Source organism: Borostomias antarcticus (genome assembly GCF_949987555.1).
Source record: "Borostomias antarcticus genome assembly, chromosome: 23".
Taxonomy (NCBI): domain Eukaryota; kingdom Metazoa; phylum Chordata; class Actinopteri; order Stomiiformes; family Stomiidae; genus Borostomias; species Borostomias antarcticus.
In genome coordinates, this window is record NC_140256.1 from 5,347,217 (window position 1) to 5,366,250 (window position 19,034).

The 19,034-nt window shown below is 48.8% G+C and overlaps 1 protein-coding gene across 1 annotated transcript in view; it reads right to left on the reverse strand.

Annotated features, from left to right (window-relative positions):
- The window catches only part of sema4c (sema domain, immunoglobulin domain (Ig), transmembrane domain (TM) and short cytoplasmic domain, (semaphorin) 4C), a gene marked incomplete at its 3' end in the record, with an annotated part of 33,743 nt that extends 17,798 nt beyond the window's left edge, over nt 1–15,945 (reverse strand). The window contains exon 1 of the mRNA XM_084457452.1: nt 15,841–15,945. The remainder of the gene's footprint in view (nt 1–15,840) is intronic.
- Nucleotides 15,946–19,034: the final 3,089 nt, after the last annotated feature.

Consider the following 19,034-nt stretch of genomic DNA (forward strand, 5'->3'; position numbering starts at 1 on the left):
GTGGGACAGACACAGGCCAAGGCTATTTTTTCCCCAGTGTGTGTGTGTGTGTGTGTGTAAGTATCGCCTTTTGTACCTCCGTTTTCTGGAGGTGGTTCTGGATAACAATGACCCGGCTTGTTTATTTGACACTCCCATCCGAGCAAATCAAAGTGGCAGGTCCAGAACCTATGAGAGCACTGCCTCTCTTTCAATGCCACGAGGGCAGCGATTTAGCGGTCTCCTCACCATCACACACTTCACATTTTGACCCCACCAACCCTGACGGCGTTTTGCTCGCTGGCGGCCTTCCATAATGAAACACACGCTCTGAAAAGTAACGGATGACACGTCTTCATCTTTCCCTCCCTCTCTCCCTCTCTCCACCCTCACTACTGAAGGATATCTCACACAACCCTCGTTTCTTTCCGACAGCCCCTGAAAATGTCTGTAATTTCCACGTCCCCGTTTCTGACAACCCCGTTCCTCGCGATTCTATTTCCTTTACTTCCCTCTCCCTCCATCTTTCCTCTCCCGTTTTCTTTTAATTTCTCCCTCATTTTCCACACCCGTTCCCCTCCTCTGTTCTCCTCCTCTTTCTTTCTCCCTCTCCCTCCCTCCTCTGTGTGTGTGTGTGTGTGTTTCAGAGGAGAAGGCTGTCTCTGTGGCTGGCCTGGCTGGGGCTGTAAAAGGACGCCACAGTGTTTTGCTTCTCCCCCTCTGCTTTAAGACTTCCTGTGGGAGTGTCAGGCGGAGCGAGCACAGCTCACTGAAGGTCAAACTGGGCTGGCAGAGAGGGGGGCGGCGGGGGGGGGGGGGGCTGCTTTCAATCAGGTTAATGTCCCTTTCAGGGGAGCTCTGGCCGCAGAGAGAGCGAGCGTGGTCGCATGCGCGCGCACACACACGCACGGGCACACGGACACGTAGGCGTACACTTGTGCGCGCGCGTAAAAAAAAAACATACGCAGAGATACCGGCATACACACACACACACACACACACACACACACACACACACACATTCAACACACACACAGGTCACCAACATACAAAGGGAATGGAGATAAAAGCAGAGCGCCCGGGCTCAAATTCATTTGCGATGCTCTCTCATGGCCCAGGAAGCTTAGCTCTTCTCACACTGAATATCGTATAACTGCCAACTGACAGAGCTCCTGGACCTGCAGGCAGGATTCATGTCAACATCAATGGCTCCATAATCGTAATGAGAATTCTATACAGTTGGTTGACACTTCAATAGCAAAGCAGCCAGCTAGAGTTACACTGAAGGATGTTACAAAAGAGCAGTAAACCTTTGACATCACAATCTTCAATCAGGCGGTCAGCAGCGGCTACGTAAATACTGAATAAGTCACTGGATCTATCCACAATCTCGCCAGGGCAGAAAAACACATTACGTAAACACACACGCACACACGCGATAAAAAACGAGGCCTTCGCAGATTGAGTTAGTTTAATCGAATGACCTGAAAACTTAATCTGGCCGCCTAAATCAGTAGCGTGATCCTTTCTCGGGAGCCCGGGGCTGCGTTTCTGCCGGAGCGTTTAAGCCCTCAGCTGGTGGCTCCACCTGGACTTGAACCCGCGGCGCTGCTCCTAACCAGCCCCAGCAGAATGGCTTTACAATCTGTTTGGAAAATCTCCGCCTCACACATGAACAAACAGAGCTCCTCTCGGTTCTGGGAAAAGTAGCACACTACCCTCGCACTTAACTGGGTTACCTACTGTAACAGGAGCGCATACCTATACAAAATCTGGCGCGCGCGCACACACACACACACGCACATACACACAAACAGCGACTGAGTGACAGCACATTGGCTAGTGGATAGTCTTAAATAAGACGGTCATTCTGAAGCTAAATTTCCATTCCTCCTCCCTTTGGAAGGGAGAGAAGACAGCCAGACCTCACTGTGCTGCACACACACACACACACACAGCATACGCACACATGCACACACACAAAAGGCAGAGCTGAATACTATCACACACACCATCACAGAAACACACAGCGAGATGGGGGAAAGGTTAAGGGGAGGAGGGGGGGGGGCTAGTTAAAGAGCAGGATTTATAAAACACCTGCCCACCAAGGCCCCCTGCTCCCTCCAGCTGCTGATTGGACAGGCTCAGCGGCGCATGTAACCGAGCCAGCCTCATATGAATTAGCTACTGTACGCGTAGCCCCCGACGCAGCTTCAGCCTTCGTTTTAATAACGAGAAATCGCCCATAGCTTTATGATTAACGACCCCCCCCCCCCAACTATTACCACCCCCACTAGTCCAGTAGCGAAGGCCGGCGACGCAAATCACTTCACGCCCGACGCGCTCCTCGACCTGTCCGTGTCATCGCTGACAGCGGGGAGAGTGTGAGAGTGTGATATCGTCACCCCCCCCCACCCCCTGACAGACAGCGGGGAGAGCGTGAGAGCACTCTTTAATGCAGCACCTTCTGGCTCAGCTTAATCGGCAGCGGCAAAGTCCGGGCCGATGAAATCCGATGCTAATGAGATGCGAGTGTTGTAGAAAGTGAGGGTGAAGTGTGTGTGTGTGTGTGTGTGTGAGTGTGTGAATCAGTCCCGACAGATGTAATCAGTTCAGGAGTGCCAGGGTCTAGACTGGAAGAGGCATGTGGCAATAAAGCCCCAGAATGGCTGCCAGGACTGGTTTAGGGTCTGAGTGTCGCTGAGGGCCGCTGATGACTGACGGTGGCCGCCGTGCCGGTGACACGTGCACAAGGTCAAAACGTCCGGAGCTATAAAAAGCAAAGAACCGAAAATGGAAAGATGGGTCGCGGACGAGGAGACGGGGTCCGGCGAGGCTGTGTGCTCCCTTTGTCCTAAAGTGCCCGCGACCCCTGAACCCTCCTTCCCTAAGTGCCTCGAATTATTCACAGCTCTTGATTTAGGGGCCCAGACTATCTGGCCGGGGGAGTGAGCATCAGATGGACCCTCCCCCCCCCCCCCCCCCTCTGCTCCGGTTGAACGAGAGGATGATGGAGAAGCCTATAGAGCGATTAGCCTTTCTGTGAATGTGCGCTTTCCTCACAACGGATGATTGTTCTGGATGGATATTGGCAGGATCAGCGCTACGCGGCTAGCAGCACTGCTTATTATTCTCCTAATTCGCCGACGTGCCGAGAGGACATGGAATGAAATACCCAGCCACCTGGAGTGACCGCCTCGCAACCGGCAGTGTCTGGGTCAAGCTGGGAGAGCGTGTGTGTGCGTCTAGAGTGAGTCGGTCTGTGTATGCGTGTTGGCGTCCGGTATACCCTACAACGTGTGTTTGTGTGCGTATGAAGAAGAAACGTGTGTATGTGTGTCTATTGTGTGTTTATATAAGCGGGAGGATCTCAAGCTAATGCGCCGGATTTCGCCGTAACCTTTTCACATCAAGGCCCAAAGCCGTCGGAGACTTATCCGAATATTTCCCTCATAAAAGAGCCGAGCCGAGCAGAGACCCCTGTCCGAGAGAGGCCCGCTGATAAACGCCCGGCTTCCAATCCCTTCAGTAAACGCTGGACCGACTCTCTTCCTTCTGGCCAAAGCCTCTCCCCCTCATCCTCGCTCACCTCCCCGTCTTCAATTCTCTCTCCGTCTCCATCTCTCTCTCTCTCTATTCTATTTCCATCTCTCCTCCTGCTCTTTCTTTCTTTCCAACTCTCTGTCTGTCTAGCGTTTTTTTTGTAGTAGTCTTTTTTATCTGGAGAAAAACTGCTCCCAGACAGAAATGAATAATCCAAGCAGCCTGACCTGGTTATGTGTCTGGGGGGGGGGGGGGGATACATTATAGAATACCGTGAGATACCGGGCTAGGATGTTCTCCTCTCAGGCTAGATTAAAGAACCTCGCTATGCTCCTCTGGGCTTCTGTACAAATCAACAGGTTTGGGAGTCCGTTGTCGGAATAATACCTGACATTTCCTCCACGGACCCCTTCTCTCCAAGGTCGGTCAGACGGAGCTGAAAGGGAGCTCTTTAAGAGGGAGAGAGAGATCCTGTTCCTTTTCATTTACCCCCCCCCCCCCCCCTCAGAGGCAGACCTGGAGCCTCTGAAGACAACATGAAACCGCAGTGGTGCGCTTTAGACTGTACGGCGGGCTGCCACCGTGGATTTACGAAAACAATGCCTCTTGTAGATAGTTAAAAGCTGTGTGTGTGTGTGTGTGTGTGTGAGCGTGTTTGGGTGAGAGAGAGAACGAGACAGCGAGAGAGTAAAAAAGAGGACACGGAAAGCCGTTCGTGTGTTTGAGAGTGTGTGGGAGTGTAGCGTCACCGTGCGCGTGTGTGAGCGTGTGTGTGTGCCACCTGTTGTGAAGCTCGGCAGGGTGACTCCGGGGCAGGGCGGTGGTGTAGTGGCGGTGGTGATGTCATGTGTTTGCCTCCCCGCGTGTGTCCCCTGGGCCCCCGGGGCCGGGCTCTCCGTTGAGACGGCGCACTGCGGGACAGCATAACGAGATAACGCTCCTCACGAGGCTAACCCCCCCCCCACCTCGTCTGCCTGGGGGCCCCCTCCGCGCGGCGAGGCCCTCGTGATAAACACATAATCACATCCACGGACAGGGAGAGACAGACGAGCTAGGGAGAAGAGAGCCATCCGTCTTCACTCTCACACACGCACACAGGCGCATGCACACACACACACACACACACACTGAGGTGAGGCTGAGGTGATCTTGAATACAACAGAGTTTGAGTAAGTGCATGCTGTCCAGGGAGAGCGAGAGAGAGCAGGAGGAAGGGAGAGAGAGAGAGAGAGAGAGAGAGAAAGAGAGAGTGGGAGAGAGAGAGAGAGCGGGAGGGAGGGAGAGAGAGTGGGAGAGAGAGAGCGGGAGGGAGGGAGAGAGAGAGAGAGCAGGAGGGAGGGAGATAGAGAGAGAGAGAGAGAGAGAGAGAGAGAGAGCGGGAGGGAGGGAGAGAGAGAGAGAGAGCGGGAGGGAGGGAGAGAGAGAGTGAGAGGGAGGGAGAGAGAGAGAGCGGGAGGGAGGGAGAGAGAGAGAGAGAGAGAGCGGGAGGGAGGGAGAGAGAGTGGGAGAGACGGAGCACTCAAAAAGCGAGTAGCTGGAAAAGGACAAAAGAGTGAGGAACAGAGGGAAATGAGAGAAGGCAGGGAATGAAAGGAAGAGAGAAGGAGTTTTTGTGTGTGGGGGCGGGTGGCGGAGTCGGGAGGGGGGGGGTGGAGACAGGGGCAGAGATGGCTGCACACACTCAAAGGAACCTTGCTGGCATGAGGTCATCTATATTAATAATCCTAATAACTACACACAGCCACAGCTTCCCTCCTCCTCCTCCTCTCCTCCTCCCCCTCTCCTCCTCCCCAGCTCTCCCTGGCTGCTCCTTGAGCCCCTTGAGAGATGGCGTGGCCGGGGTGGGGGTGGGGGAAGGGGGGGTCCGCTCGGGCAGATTTACTCCACCTGACTCCTCCTATTCAGCCACGCCCGCCAAAGGAGAACGAACGGCCCCACGCGCACGGGTCAGACAGTGGAAGGAAGAGCGTGCCAACGGGAGTATAGCCGTGCGTGTGTGTGTGTGTGTGTGTGAGAGGCAGCGAGCAGGCAGGAGAAGGGCTGTTGTAGAGCTGCTAGTCTGCGTGGCCGCTGGGTCTTCCTATCTCAGCCTCGTGACGGACAGCTACAGCCTGAGCAACAGTTCCCAGAAGAAAACAGCCCGATAAAACCCAAACAACCACCAACGCCCTGTCACTGACCATTAGAGAGCTGCCCGCTCACTACAAACAGACCGTGTCCTACTGCTTCCGCATCGTGCAGAAAATACACCATACCCCTCCCGCTCCACAACCAGGCCCAATCAGGTGTTAATAAGATCGGCGGAGCACTAACTGATTGGCTGATGGGATCAAGGGCCGGCTAAGAGGATTGGGGGGGGGTGTGTGATCGAACCCCCTTTGAACCCGGCCCCTCCCCCACTTGTTATCCTTTTACAGTGGGATCAATGCACGTGGTAATGTGCAGTGTGAAATGATGTTAAAGTGTAACTCAAGCTATTAAGCAGTTTATGTAGTGTCGGTGGTCGATGCTCAGGCATGAGAGCTCCCTGTAATGAACTGTGAGCGATACCCTCTCTCTTCAAAAGAGCCAGAGGAGACGGAGGAGAAGGAGGAGGAGGAGGAGGTGATAGAGGAGGAAGTGAAAGGAGAGGAGAGATGGAGGTTGCGGTTTATGGATTCGTATCAATAAGCGAACCCTGTGAGTCAGGGAAAAAGAGGGGACATTTTGTTATAGCCTGAGATGGAAAAACGACAGTAAAACGGTGTGGGGGATGGCTGGGGGAAATATGACATAGCAGTATACATAAATGAAATCAAGACAGACCATAAAAACACTGCCAGGACAGGCTGCGGTCACGGCTGGGAGCAGCGACACCACAGGGCCTGTGGTAGTTGTAGTTCTATGGTGCGGACGGAGCTGGCGGTGGACTCGTGGCTTGGGGCCACCTAAACGCTGTCCACCTGTGCGGTTCATTGATTGAATGAGAGAGAGAGCCCGACGCCATATTCCCCCGCTCGCCAGTAAATCAATCGACCGGTTCCAATTACTTCTGGTGCTGGCTCTGCTGCAGCGCGAGGCCTAGCCTGGCACTGAATCACACACACACACACACACACACACGTGAATGTGTGTGTGTGTGTGTGTATCTTCTGCCCGCTTTCTCTCACTCCCCTTCATGACTCATCAGCGACTCTGCATTTTAATTCTCCATCGTAGCAGAACACGCAGAAAAAGACTTGTAAACGTGTCAATAAAACGCTGTGTCGCCTGCTGCAGTCTCGAAACACACACTCTCCCAGCTCTCTCCCTCACCCACACACACGCGCACACACACACACACACGACCCCGATCTCTGCAGTGTATGCGCCACTACAGGGGTCTATTGGGAGGCACTGGAGGCTTGTGACAATATGCAGCACATCCCAATCAGCTGGCCATGCACCATGGCGACAAAGCAGAGGTCTGAAGGGTAGCACTGTCAGGCGAGCGCCGTCATAGCGGCAAGCGTGTTTGAACACAGCGCTGTCAGGCTATATTGTGCAGTAGACAATAACGCTAGTGTTAACGAGGGAGGGGCAGAGCGCTGGTGAATGCACAACAGAACAAAGTAAATGTCCACACAGCAAAACACAGCCATGGTTGAACTCACACACACAACTGCACACCCACCCCAACCACACACACACAAAACCACATATCCACCACCCACCGACACACACACACACACATACACACACACACACACACACACACACACACACACACGCACACACACACACACATCCATGGCACCCTGCTGGGTTAGACTAGCACATGAATACCACACACACACAGACAGATGAGAACACACACACACACACCAACAACTAACAATTCAAAAATCAATTAATTAAAGAGAGGCCAATTCCCACAGGGAACAGAGGAGAAATTGAATCCCAAATCATGCCTCATCAGTAGATACAGCACGCAGAAGGAGAGCTGAAAGACTGGGTAATCTAAAGCAGGGGCAGAAGAATTAATCTGCCTTTCAGGTGGGCCCCCTCCCCCCTTCTGCAACAGAGAGAGAACGAGAGAGAGAGAGGGAGGGGCAGTAAGGAGGGGGAGAGAGAGAGGAAGTAAAAGAGAGGTAGAAAGGCACCTGATAGGAGGCGTCCATCTGCATCTCTGGCTCTGCCTCTCTAACGTCTGTTCTCATTACTTCTCTGGGCTCTTTTAAAGAGAGGCTTTATTGATTTCTCTGGACGCGTCGAAGCAGAGAGTTTAAGAGCCTGGCGGGGGGGTGTTGGCGGGGGTGGGGGGGGGGGGGGGGGGGGTGTTGGGGCAAGGCGGGGGTTGTGGATAGAAAGAACTCACGCTCACAGACGGCTAGGAGGCCAGGCCTCCAATATGCCGTGGGCCGACCCGGACCGCCTCTGGTCCACAATAAAAAACAAAACAACACAGTAAAGGAAAAGAGTTTGCTTTTCTCCCCCTGCTTTTTGGAGAGAGAGAAAAAAAGAGCCTTTGCTTAATAGGCGCAAGAAAATACGCTCCTAGATAAACTGTTCCATGTGCCACGAGTCAGTGTGTGTGTGTGTGTGAGAGAGAAGGGGGGTGGGGGGGGCACGTGGAGAGGTCTATTACAAATACACAGGACACACAGCTAGGGGATTGAGAGAGGGACAGAGAGAGAGGGGGAGAGATGGAGAGAGAGAGAGGGGAAGAGAGAGAGAGAGAGAGAGGCAGAGAGAGAGAGAAAGGGAGAGAGAGAGGAGGGCCATGTTGGAGATTGATGGAGTAATTGTTGACTGCTGGTCCAGCCTTATCTTGGTTTCTCAGAGCCTGTGTCTAGGTGTGCAGGCCTCTCTCTCTCTTTCTCCTCCCCCATTCCATCTCTTTCTGCCTGACCTCCTCTCACTCTTCCCTCTGTTTCTGCCCTCCATTACATCAAATATGCCATCGTCCTCCCTCCCTCCCTCCGTCTCTCTGCCAGACAGACAGAGTGCAGCAGGGTGGAAGAGATCAACGGGGGGTCCGCAGAGCTCAGCCGGTCCCGGTCAAAGGTCACTCTGCAGCAGGCTGGGAGGACGAGGGGGTAAACAGAAGGTGGTTTTATACAGCACTTTCATGGCGGGAATCTCGCACCTTTATCACGCCTCATTGTTCTGTATACAAAGCACCGTCATGGAATGGGGGGAATATTCTATCGCGCCTTCCATGCCGGCAACGGAGGTAGTGATATTGCTGAATCGCTGTCTGTATAAATGGGACAGCCAGCATTGCGGCACAGGGCTGTGACGTTTTGATGATTTGCCAATGAGAAGAGAGTTGGGAGAAACAACGTGCTCTTTTCTCCAAATTTAAACAAGAGGAAGTAGGCAGGCAACTATTGAGTTAATTCCGTATGTAGCCTTCTTCTGAATAGATTATTCCCATTCAAACAACTACGAATTAGTCTACTTTTAAATCAAGTTAAGTAAGTTGCATAATATGACAACTTACTAAGACAATTTCGGGTTGAAACCAGGCTCAGGCACATTGGCTAAATGCAGCCAAGCCTGCAACTCCAGCTTCTCATTTGACAACTAGCAAACGTTGCATGTTTGGGTCAGGCCTCTCAATTCCAGATTGCCGGCATGCTATATAAAATCACACATTATCATGGCTTTCTTTGGTTCAGTATTAACAAACAAAGCCAGAAAATTAAGAGGTCTTCTATACCGCAATAGAGTGGGATCTCTGCTCTACATCAGCCCTGCCTTCTCACTGCCTCTCAGACACACACACACACACACACACACACACACGCACACACACACACACAGAGCCAGACTGAACCAACACCTGAACAACAGAACCATTATCCTGGCTCTGGCCTCTGAAGCTGACCCAGCTGGCAGAGGAACTAAGGCTAGTAAATACGTGTCAATCAATAAAAAAAAAATTTTTAGTTCATGACAAAAATAGGCTTTGATTAATCATGATTAAAATAAAAACAAAAGTATTTATGTGTATTTTTTGGGGGGGTGAAATCGCCTACATGTGTGGTGTTAGAATAAAGAAATGCGTGACAATTTAGTAGCCTTGACATTCAGATTCAGGGGCTGGAGCCAGGCTTGTTAGAGGAATCAGAGCTTTTTTTAAGAGTTAAAGTTTCCAGATTAATCGCGAGCGTTACCGCATTAACATTGACAGCCCTACTAGTGACCTAGCACTGACCTACCTGCAGGAGGCGCTAGACTAGATGAAGAAAAGCTAAGTTAGGCCAGGATCAGGCGCTGGCCAGCCACACCCTGAGAGCAAAGCGGTGTAGGGTCAGCGGAGGTGGCTGGGGCTAGGCTGCCTCTCAGGGGGAGGCTGATAAGGCTGGGCCCCCACCCACCCTGCCTCCATGCTCCTTCCCCCTGGAGAAAGGCCAAGCTCCTGCTCCAAAACAACTGCAGCTCTACTTCTTATTGTTTTATTTCTTTACTCAAATAATGTAAAAATGTGTGCATTATTGTCAACGTAAAGAAAGTGTGTCAATGCAGGGCGCAGGCGCGTGTGTGTGTTTCTGAGAGCATTTAGCATGTGTGTGTGTATGCATTTGTGAGTGACTGTGTGTGTTTTATTCTCTTTGTGTGTGTGTCTGTGTGTTTGTGTCTGCAGGCGTGCATGTGTGTGCAGGCGTGCATGCATGCGTGTGTGTGTGTGTGTGTGTAGGCTGCTTCCGGCTACCAGAGGTTTATACTGGCAGTCACACGGGAAGGCAAGCTGTATCTGAACTGAACAATGCCAGAAAAAGCTCTAATAAAAACAAACTGCCGCACTCTACTGGGAAAATGGGCTGGTTTCCTGCTGGTCCTCTGCATGGAGGCAACAGGCTCCCAGGGCCGAGCACAGCCCCCAGCAAGACAGGCAGCCGCAGGTCTACACAACAGAGGAACAGCAACATTCTCACTGTCTCTACACACACACACACACACGCACACACACACACACACGCACACGCACACACACCAGGACCACCGACACCGACACACACACACGCGCACACACACACACACACACACCAGGACCACCGACACCGACACACACACACCAGGATCACCGACACAGACACACACACACAAACATAAATACACACAAATACACACACAAACATAAATACACACACACACACTCAAACACACAAACACTCTGCTCAATAGATTGGAATTATCCTGACGCCTGACAATTAAAATGATGCTCGTACACAAAATTGCGGACCGTCTGCTGAAAACATCTGCTAAGAAGAACAGAAACAGTAAAAATCTCCCACACATGCACACACACACACACACACACACACTCACACACACACACACAAACACACTCACACTCACACACACACAAACACAAACACACACACACATTTTAATACATTTTTGGAAGGCCTTTAGCAAGAGGAAATCACTGGGCCCTGTGTCCAGCCACTTTCCCCCTATCCATAGTTAATGTTATGAGGAGCATGACCCCATTCCAGGCTAAAGTGAGAGACATTATAAGAACTAACATTGATTAAGCAAAATATAATTGGCTACCGAGGACTTGCACACACACACACGGATACACACACACGCACACACACACAAACCGTGTCTAGGAACACACACGCCATCATAATGTCTAGTTTGACATCTGGGGGGTATTCCAGAAAGCGGGTTTAGTGAAAACTGAGTTTGCTAACCCCGAGATTGAATTGAATCTCACGGTTAGCCAACTCAGTTTTCACTAAACCCTCTTCTGGAATACCCCCCTGATCTACTGTATGTTGTAAAATATAATGACTATAACTACTCCCATTCAGTTGGGAGCTTATCTCCTTTATTCAGGGACCTAATGGTCAGGGACATTGAGCAAAATGTCAAGGAGGGGGACATCGTTGGATTCGTCTCGGCTCACAGAATCCAGCATGACGAGCTGCTTCGAGTTGATTTTGTCTCATTACTGGCACGGAGAATAACTGCTCCACTGACTCCCATTCAACTGGGTATCCCCCTAGGTGTTTTGGTTGTAAATGCCCACTACTCGTCTTCTCGTGGATCTAGCGGTCAGTAAAATCGATCAAATGTCAAGACTATTTTATTCTTCTTTTGTTTTTCTTTTTTACAGTCTGAAAACAGAAAAGCATCCATCACATAAGCTGTTCATAAATCCAATAAAGGTTTGTTTCCCTTGAATCAGTGGAATACAGTCAAGATTTTAGGACCCTTTACATTCAATAGCATCTACAGATGAGCCTTGTTGATTGTTGAAATATGATTAAACCCTGGTCCTGTCCAGATGATATATAGACAATCATTACATTGACATTAAGCACGTGTTATATGCGGTATGGTCAAGAAATGCTGCAGCATTTGGTAGTAAGGATCAGGCCATTCCTGGGATGTTTATGCTTTGTATAATTGTATTGGGGGAAAAAGAGAAATAACTTATCCTAAAAATATTATCACAAAAAAAGATGTAGACATCATTGGAATCCCCTCGGCCTACAGAATCTAGGTAGCCTTATTTTGATCAGTTTGGAGTTGAACAGTGTCAATGTATAAGTAAGTAGCCTTTGAGAACCAATGTTTCTCGGGCCTAGTGGCCCATAGGGCAGGAGACTATCTCCTGTTTCTGTAGCGTGAGGCAGCTTGATGTACAAGTACACCCCCTGGATATGACGCTAGTACGTTGCAGGGACAGTCAGTGTATGAAAATGATATACATATATATTGTGTTTCATTTGCCAGTGCCTCTCTCATATCATCCTGTCGACTCAAAAGGTTTTTTTTACATACAGTATCCGACCATTTGCAGCTAAATGAAAGGATTTGGTGTAGTAAGATATAACTTCTGACTACTGTGTTATATTATGCTAGCTTGTGATACTGTATAAACGCTGAGTGCAAACTCTGCTAGCTAGTTAGCTAACATCTATCCCTGCACAAACCTGTGTGTTCACCTGTACAATGTCTCCATCAAGCATTGACAGAACTACGCCAAACACCTCAAGCTCTGATCTCTGTGGATCTAGAAAGAAGACGGTTTTCTGAGTATACTAGACAACACTTTTACTGAGACACCAAGCATAGTTTTAATAAAGCAAAATGTACTGGAAAAAAACGAATCGGTGGCGGGCTCTGGTAATAACATATACGGGACGCACGGACCATGTACACGGGTCGATCCAGAGTCCCGCCCTTTCGACTTGGTCGGGGTGTGGGACGATCAGTAGGACAGCCTTGAGGGAGGATGGTGAAGCAGCAGATGGTCAATACTGGTCAGTAATGCAGGTCATAGCTCTCCACACTTCCTCTCTCACTCCATCCCTCTATCTCTCTCTCCCCCTCCCGTCTTCCATCTCCCTCCCTCTCTCTCCCCTACAGGTAGTACTCCAGAACACCCAGCTTTCAGAAAACTACACTTGTGAACTTTGGAATAGCACTCTGCAGGGAAAGCTCTCTGTGATTATACCAAGACCATAGAGTTCTCTATAGATGTCTGTGCAGAGTCAGAACCAGAGCTAGAACTCAGCCTATCCGTCTAGGAAACTTTCTAACTAGCCTGAGGCCTTGACCAGGGTTCGTTGTGCTGTGCGTGTTTGCATCCAAAATTGTGTGTGTGTGTCCCTGTTTGTATGGATGGTGTGTATAGCCACAGGGAGAGAGAGGGAGAGAGAGAGAGAGACCAGCCACACTTCACAGTCCTGCGCTGATCTGTCTCTCTCACCCTGGCCCACAGCTGCGCACACATTGCAGCCTCTCTCAATCCAACACACACACACGCATGCACACACACACACAAATGCACGCACATGCACGTACGCACACACACACACACACACGCTCACAAATACACACACACACACACACACACACACAGCCTCTGGATGAGAGGGCCATCAAAACACAGTGGCTGTATCAGCCCCGCCCCCGCCCTTCCATAGTCATGATGATGCTCTTAAAACACACTGGCCCCCCTCCCAGCCCCCCTCTTCTCTAAACACCAGCCCAGCCCCAACCCCCGCAGTTCCCCCCTAGTGTACACACACACACACACACACACACACACAGATGACCCATCTGCTCCTGTTCCCCAGACCTCAGCAGGCCTGCGTTATACCATCACTGACACACAAACACACACACACACATGTGCACACACACACCCGAGCTAGCTTCTACCACTCAAACTGGAAGACAGACTGACAGAGCAGACACTCGACTTTTCTATCCAGCAGTATGGAGAGTGTGAGGAAGTCGGGGACCGAGATAGACAAAGTAGACCCGAGGCTGCCAGTGTTGGGAGAGGGGTGGGCAGAAAAATACAGTGGGATTTCATCTCTCAGACAAAGTGAAATGAGACCATTTTTAAAAGTCTTGATTTCCCACCAACCCCCCCCCACCCCCAAATCCTACAGCAGGGATGAAACCAACTGCCGTTCACTGGGCCGTGTAATGCCCGAGCCCTCAGTCAAACAGATTACTTTCAGTGAGTTAAAAACAAATCAGTTACGGAGAGTCAGAGAGCAGCCGTGCAAACGAAGAGCTGTTATATCACCTCTCCGTCCTCGGGGGAGTTGGTTTCCACGGCCCCTTCGCGTGTCTGTGCGGCTGTTTGCCGCCGTGCCCCCCCTACCTACGCTAACTGTTGCATCGTGCGACACATTTGGCAGTATAGGATGATGATGATGTCAGACTGCGCTGGCTGGACCAGACAGAGGACATCTGGTGGTGCAGCGTGTGTCACAGGCATGACGAAACGTCGCTCCTGGCCCCTGCACGCAACTCTCAACTTGACACAAACACATGCTAACTGAATAATGGAGATAAAGGCTCCCAGCCATTACAAATCCATCTAGCCAGCTGAGGTTAAAAGGATGAGAATGGTAGGCTATAGTATTAAAAGCTGTTTAGTGGGAGCTAGCTTTTAGGGGGCTGGGGAGAAGAGAGGATGGAGGGATGGAGGGGGGAGGGGTCCGTGGGAGGAGGAGGGGCGTCGGGGATGGGGGGTTCATTGTGTGGTCGACAATGAAGAGATCAGCCTGGCAGGAGCCCAGCAGGACGCTCAATAGACAGTTTCACATCTGGGCCCAGGGAGAGCGCACTACCTTCCACCAGTTCCACCCCACTGACAAATGGACAGCCAAGGAGTAAACCGGTCAGAGCAGCACACACTGGACAAATGGTCAACACACCACTGACTATGACACACACACATTTAACTATGCCTCACTGGGTTTTTATATAACCCTGCTTGGGTTTCGTTTTCAGGCTCACCAGCTTTCCTCCCTCAGCCAGTCCTTATTATGCATTCGATATCTAACTACCACCGGTCACCGGTCCATTGTTAAACATAGAGTACCCCCACCCCCGCACGCACGCACGCACGCACACACGCAAACACACACACACACACACACACACACACACACACACACACACACACACACACACACACACACACACACATCCCCCCTCTGCTGTCCAGTCCAGACCTTGAGCGCAGTTCCGCTGCTTTGCCTGTTCTGGTCACGCTGTAATTACTGTAATCACCCAGCTGAAGCTAATACTTACTTCATTAACGTTAGAAATAGACTAAAATAAAGGAAAAAAACTGAATTAATGTGTGAACTAAACTGGATTATTATATCACCGTTATAAACAGTAGCCAAATTCCTCTTCAAAAAGAGCCAAATGGCTTTCATGTTACATACATTAAAACTATCGTAGGCTATATATGCCGGTCCTTTGATAAGGGCTTAGGCCTAAGTGACTGTCTTCGCTTTTAAATGCGGTGATAACAGTACAGCTAATCGAACTGGAATCGCATAAGACCCCGGTCCAATGATATCTCACAAAACGTGGCACTGACTGCATACATCCAAACAAATTACGAGGGTGGCTTGGGAAATCCATGAAAAAAATAAAACCAGTTCACCAGTTCACTTTAACCTGCGTCGATGGTGGACCAGGAACACACGATTTTATAGCGCTTTTGGCAAAAACACAGTTAATTCCCCTCCAACTGCGTCCTGGCCGCAGTGCGCTATGTTTACAGTGGTTAATCGGAGATAAAGTTGCATCATGAATATAGACTAAATGTGGATAAAAGCGCGTCCAATGCACATGAAAATACTTTAAAAGCTTGCAGGGCAACAGTTGGAACCCTGCCGACTGAGCCAACGTCAGAAGCTTTTTCCTCTTTTCTTTCTCTCCAATGCGACTGCTTAAAACCAAACAACGGAGACAGTTTTGCAGTGAATCAATACAAGAACTGTGCACAATTCCTGTAATCCCGACATCGTTCACATGATATAGTTGTGTTAGCAATAATGGCAACAAACTAACCTTAATAATGCGTCGTTGTTAGAACGATCCTCTGTTCAGCAGCTGTAGTGATATGCTATGCAATACTCTGACAGTTCCTCTGCACAGACGCGTAAACTGACGACCGATACAGTATCCCGTTCCTCTCCGTTATCTCGGCGTTGGTTTGGATGACGAAGAAAAGTTAGGAATCATTCCACATCTTTACAGATTTAAGATAATTGCGTGTGCGATTCTCTCTTAGGTTTCTTGCGAACCATATAGCCTAGGCAATAAAGACATACTGTCAGTTTACATAGCGGAACTCGCTCACTCCGCGCACTCCCCAGGCTTTGTAATACGAAACCGGGGACTAAAGAATAGGCGAATAAGATCCACTTCCAAAGCACATAAAAAGCTCTTTGCGAGGCTGACTGTCTCCCCGTCGCTCAGTGCACAACTCGTGATCGATAGAAGTTGCTACAGAGATGAACAACAACAGTCAGTCGAGGGACATCGGGTGGCCGTGGCGATAGCGAGTCAATTCCCAGTGAATACCGGTAGCCTATGCCGTTACACTGCTGCATGTGCCATACTTCTGCAGCACGCATCACAGTGGGACCTGTGAGGATTCAAAAAAACAAACAGGTCCCCGCCCATACCCTCTGAGCAATAAGGCCCACACTAATGCTCCATTAAGGCTGCAGAGATTTTGAGATTTCTTTTAACGAGTTGGTGATGAATACATGACCATAGAGGCTACGCAGTATCTGTGACCATTTGACTTGTTGATACTAGGCTACTGTACAATAACTGATGTAGGCGTTTCTCTCCAGTTATGACAAGAAGTTGTTGATAGATAGCTGTATCATGGGCCAGCCAGGGGACTAAGGGAATTAAGCAGAAAACATACAAAACACAGGATTATGACCAAAAGAGTATGAGTATTGGGACGAAAATCAGCACTAACAGATGATATCAATAGCCTACATGTATACAAATGGATTGACATAACATGTTGATCTTATTCTGTTTAATGGGAATGAGTGGATATTATGTCCATGCATGGGCCAAGTTTTTAGTGTTGCATGAAGCCTATGCCTAGTATGTAAGATAGTTTATCAACACAACACATTTTGTTGTTTTCCTTACATCATCTAAATATAAAGGTCATCCATGCTAACTGTCCTGTATCAATCAGAGAAATGTCAAAGGAATGCAGCAGTTTGTGCAGTCTTCCACAGGCATGTAATGATATACCCCAATTAAAACTCCATTATATCTAATTTTAGCAGAAACAGTAGATAACACACACACAGACACACACACGCACACACACACACACACACACACACACACACACACACACACACACACACACACACATATATATATATATATATTTCAGCTTTTCCTCCTTCTAAATATATGTCATATATATATATATTTCATATATATGACATATATTTAGAAGGAGGAAAAGCTGAAATGTAGGCCTACTTATATTCTTTTATTTTAAAGGATTATCTTTAGATAGAAGTATCTAAAAGCAACAATTTACCTGTGGACACCAAATTGAAGCTTTTGGGCAGAAAGCCTTGAACGTCTGAAAAGCATAAATTACATCTGCTAACAAAGCAGCCATGAAACAATGAACTATCCAGCACTACCCAGCAGCCTGGTGTTAGCTTGCCCAATATTCACAGCATTACAGCATTATAACATTATAAACAATGTTTTTGAAGGGATTAAATGGATGAAGATTTACATTTTTATTTCATAAGGAGCTTCTATAGACCATCTGAGGATTATAGCTTATTATTTATAGAAATCACTCGTATGGTAGAATAGTAGAGATAGCTAAGCTACTGTACCAATGTTCAACTGAACAAGAGGCCTTTGATACACCAGAGATACCCAGAGAGAGCAGCTTTTATCTGCCCATGTGCTGTTTTGTTTCAAAGGGAACAAACTGTAGATAAATCTAGAAGAGCCATAAGCCTATCATAATGGGCTTCAACATAAACATGATCAATATACCGAGCCTGGGGCCCAGATCTTCCAAAACATTACAAGAAAGCCAGCCAATAAAATGGCATAGCTAGCTGGTGAGATGGGAGGATCTGTGAGAAGTGGGCTGTGTTAAGGTAGTTCATCTCATACTAAACGCCAGAGGGATTAACAGGGGTGATTCTCTATTCAGGTCCATTTTCCTCAGCAACAAGAAATAGAGGGAGATATTTCTATTATATGGATGGAAATTAAACCCTAAAGAGATTTTGGCTTCAAAGAGAGGGGGGGTGGGGTGGGGCGGGGGAGGGTGATCCCTTGATGATGTGAAGCCGGTGTACTTCAAATGCAAAATCATTGTTTTAATGAAATTTTAGCCACTGCATTCCCAGAGCAAGCCTTACCAAGATTGAAGAAGTTATAAGCTGATCCAGGAGCAGCATTAAGCACATTCCTAGACAAAATTTGACAGCAGACCAGCAATGTAGTCTCATTACGATAGGGTTCAGAGTTCAACTCCCATGAAACATTGCTGTACTGTAGCTGCATCTCTCTTCCTGAATCCTGCTCCAGTTCAAGGTTTTCCATAACGAGGCTCCAGTTTGTAGGGACTTAGACTTAAACTGGGTAAATGGAAAACTCTTGCATGTATCTCCTCCTCGCCTTTAGCTCCTGGTTTATAACAATATTTGAAATGTACACTTGAGGTGACTTTGTAGAATCAACCCAGTTTTACAACACATAGACCATAACATAAACTGTGTTCGGAATCGCTCCCTCGTTCCCTCACTCCCTATTCCCTATATGGGGTTCACTATGTAGTGAACTACCTAGGGAACGGAGAAAATGTAGGGTACATGCGCTGTTCCCTGGAAATCAAGGTGAATTCTGGGTAATAAATAGTGGACTATATAGGGAACGAAAATTCTGTGGAGAATTCGGACACTACAAACAAAATGGCTGACGCCCCATATAGTGCACTATATAGTGAATAGGGAGCGATTCCGAACACAGCCATAGTAACAACAACAATGTTACGAGTCAGTAGGCCTAGGGCTATTGAATCATTCATAGAAATTAGCCTAGTTCATGAGTAACACAGTGTGTGAGACAATAACATTAAATACTGACTGATTTCAGTATGGAGCACTGAACATCTTAGCTGTCACAATCATTAGAGTTCAAGAAATTAGCTTTCTGACAGAAACCACTATCCTCCAATGTTG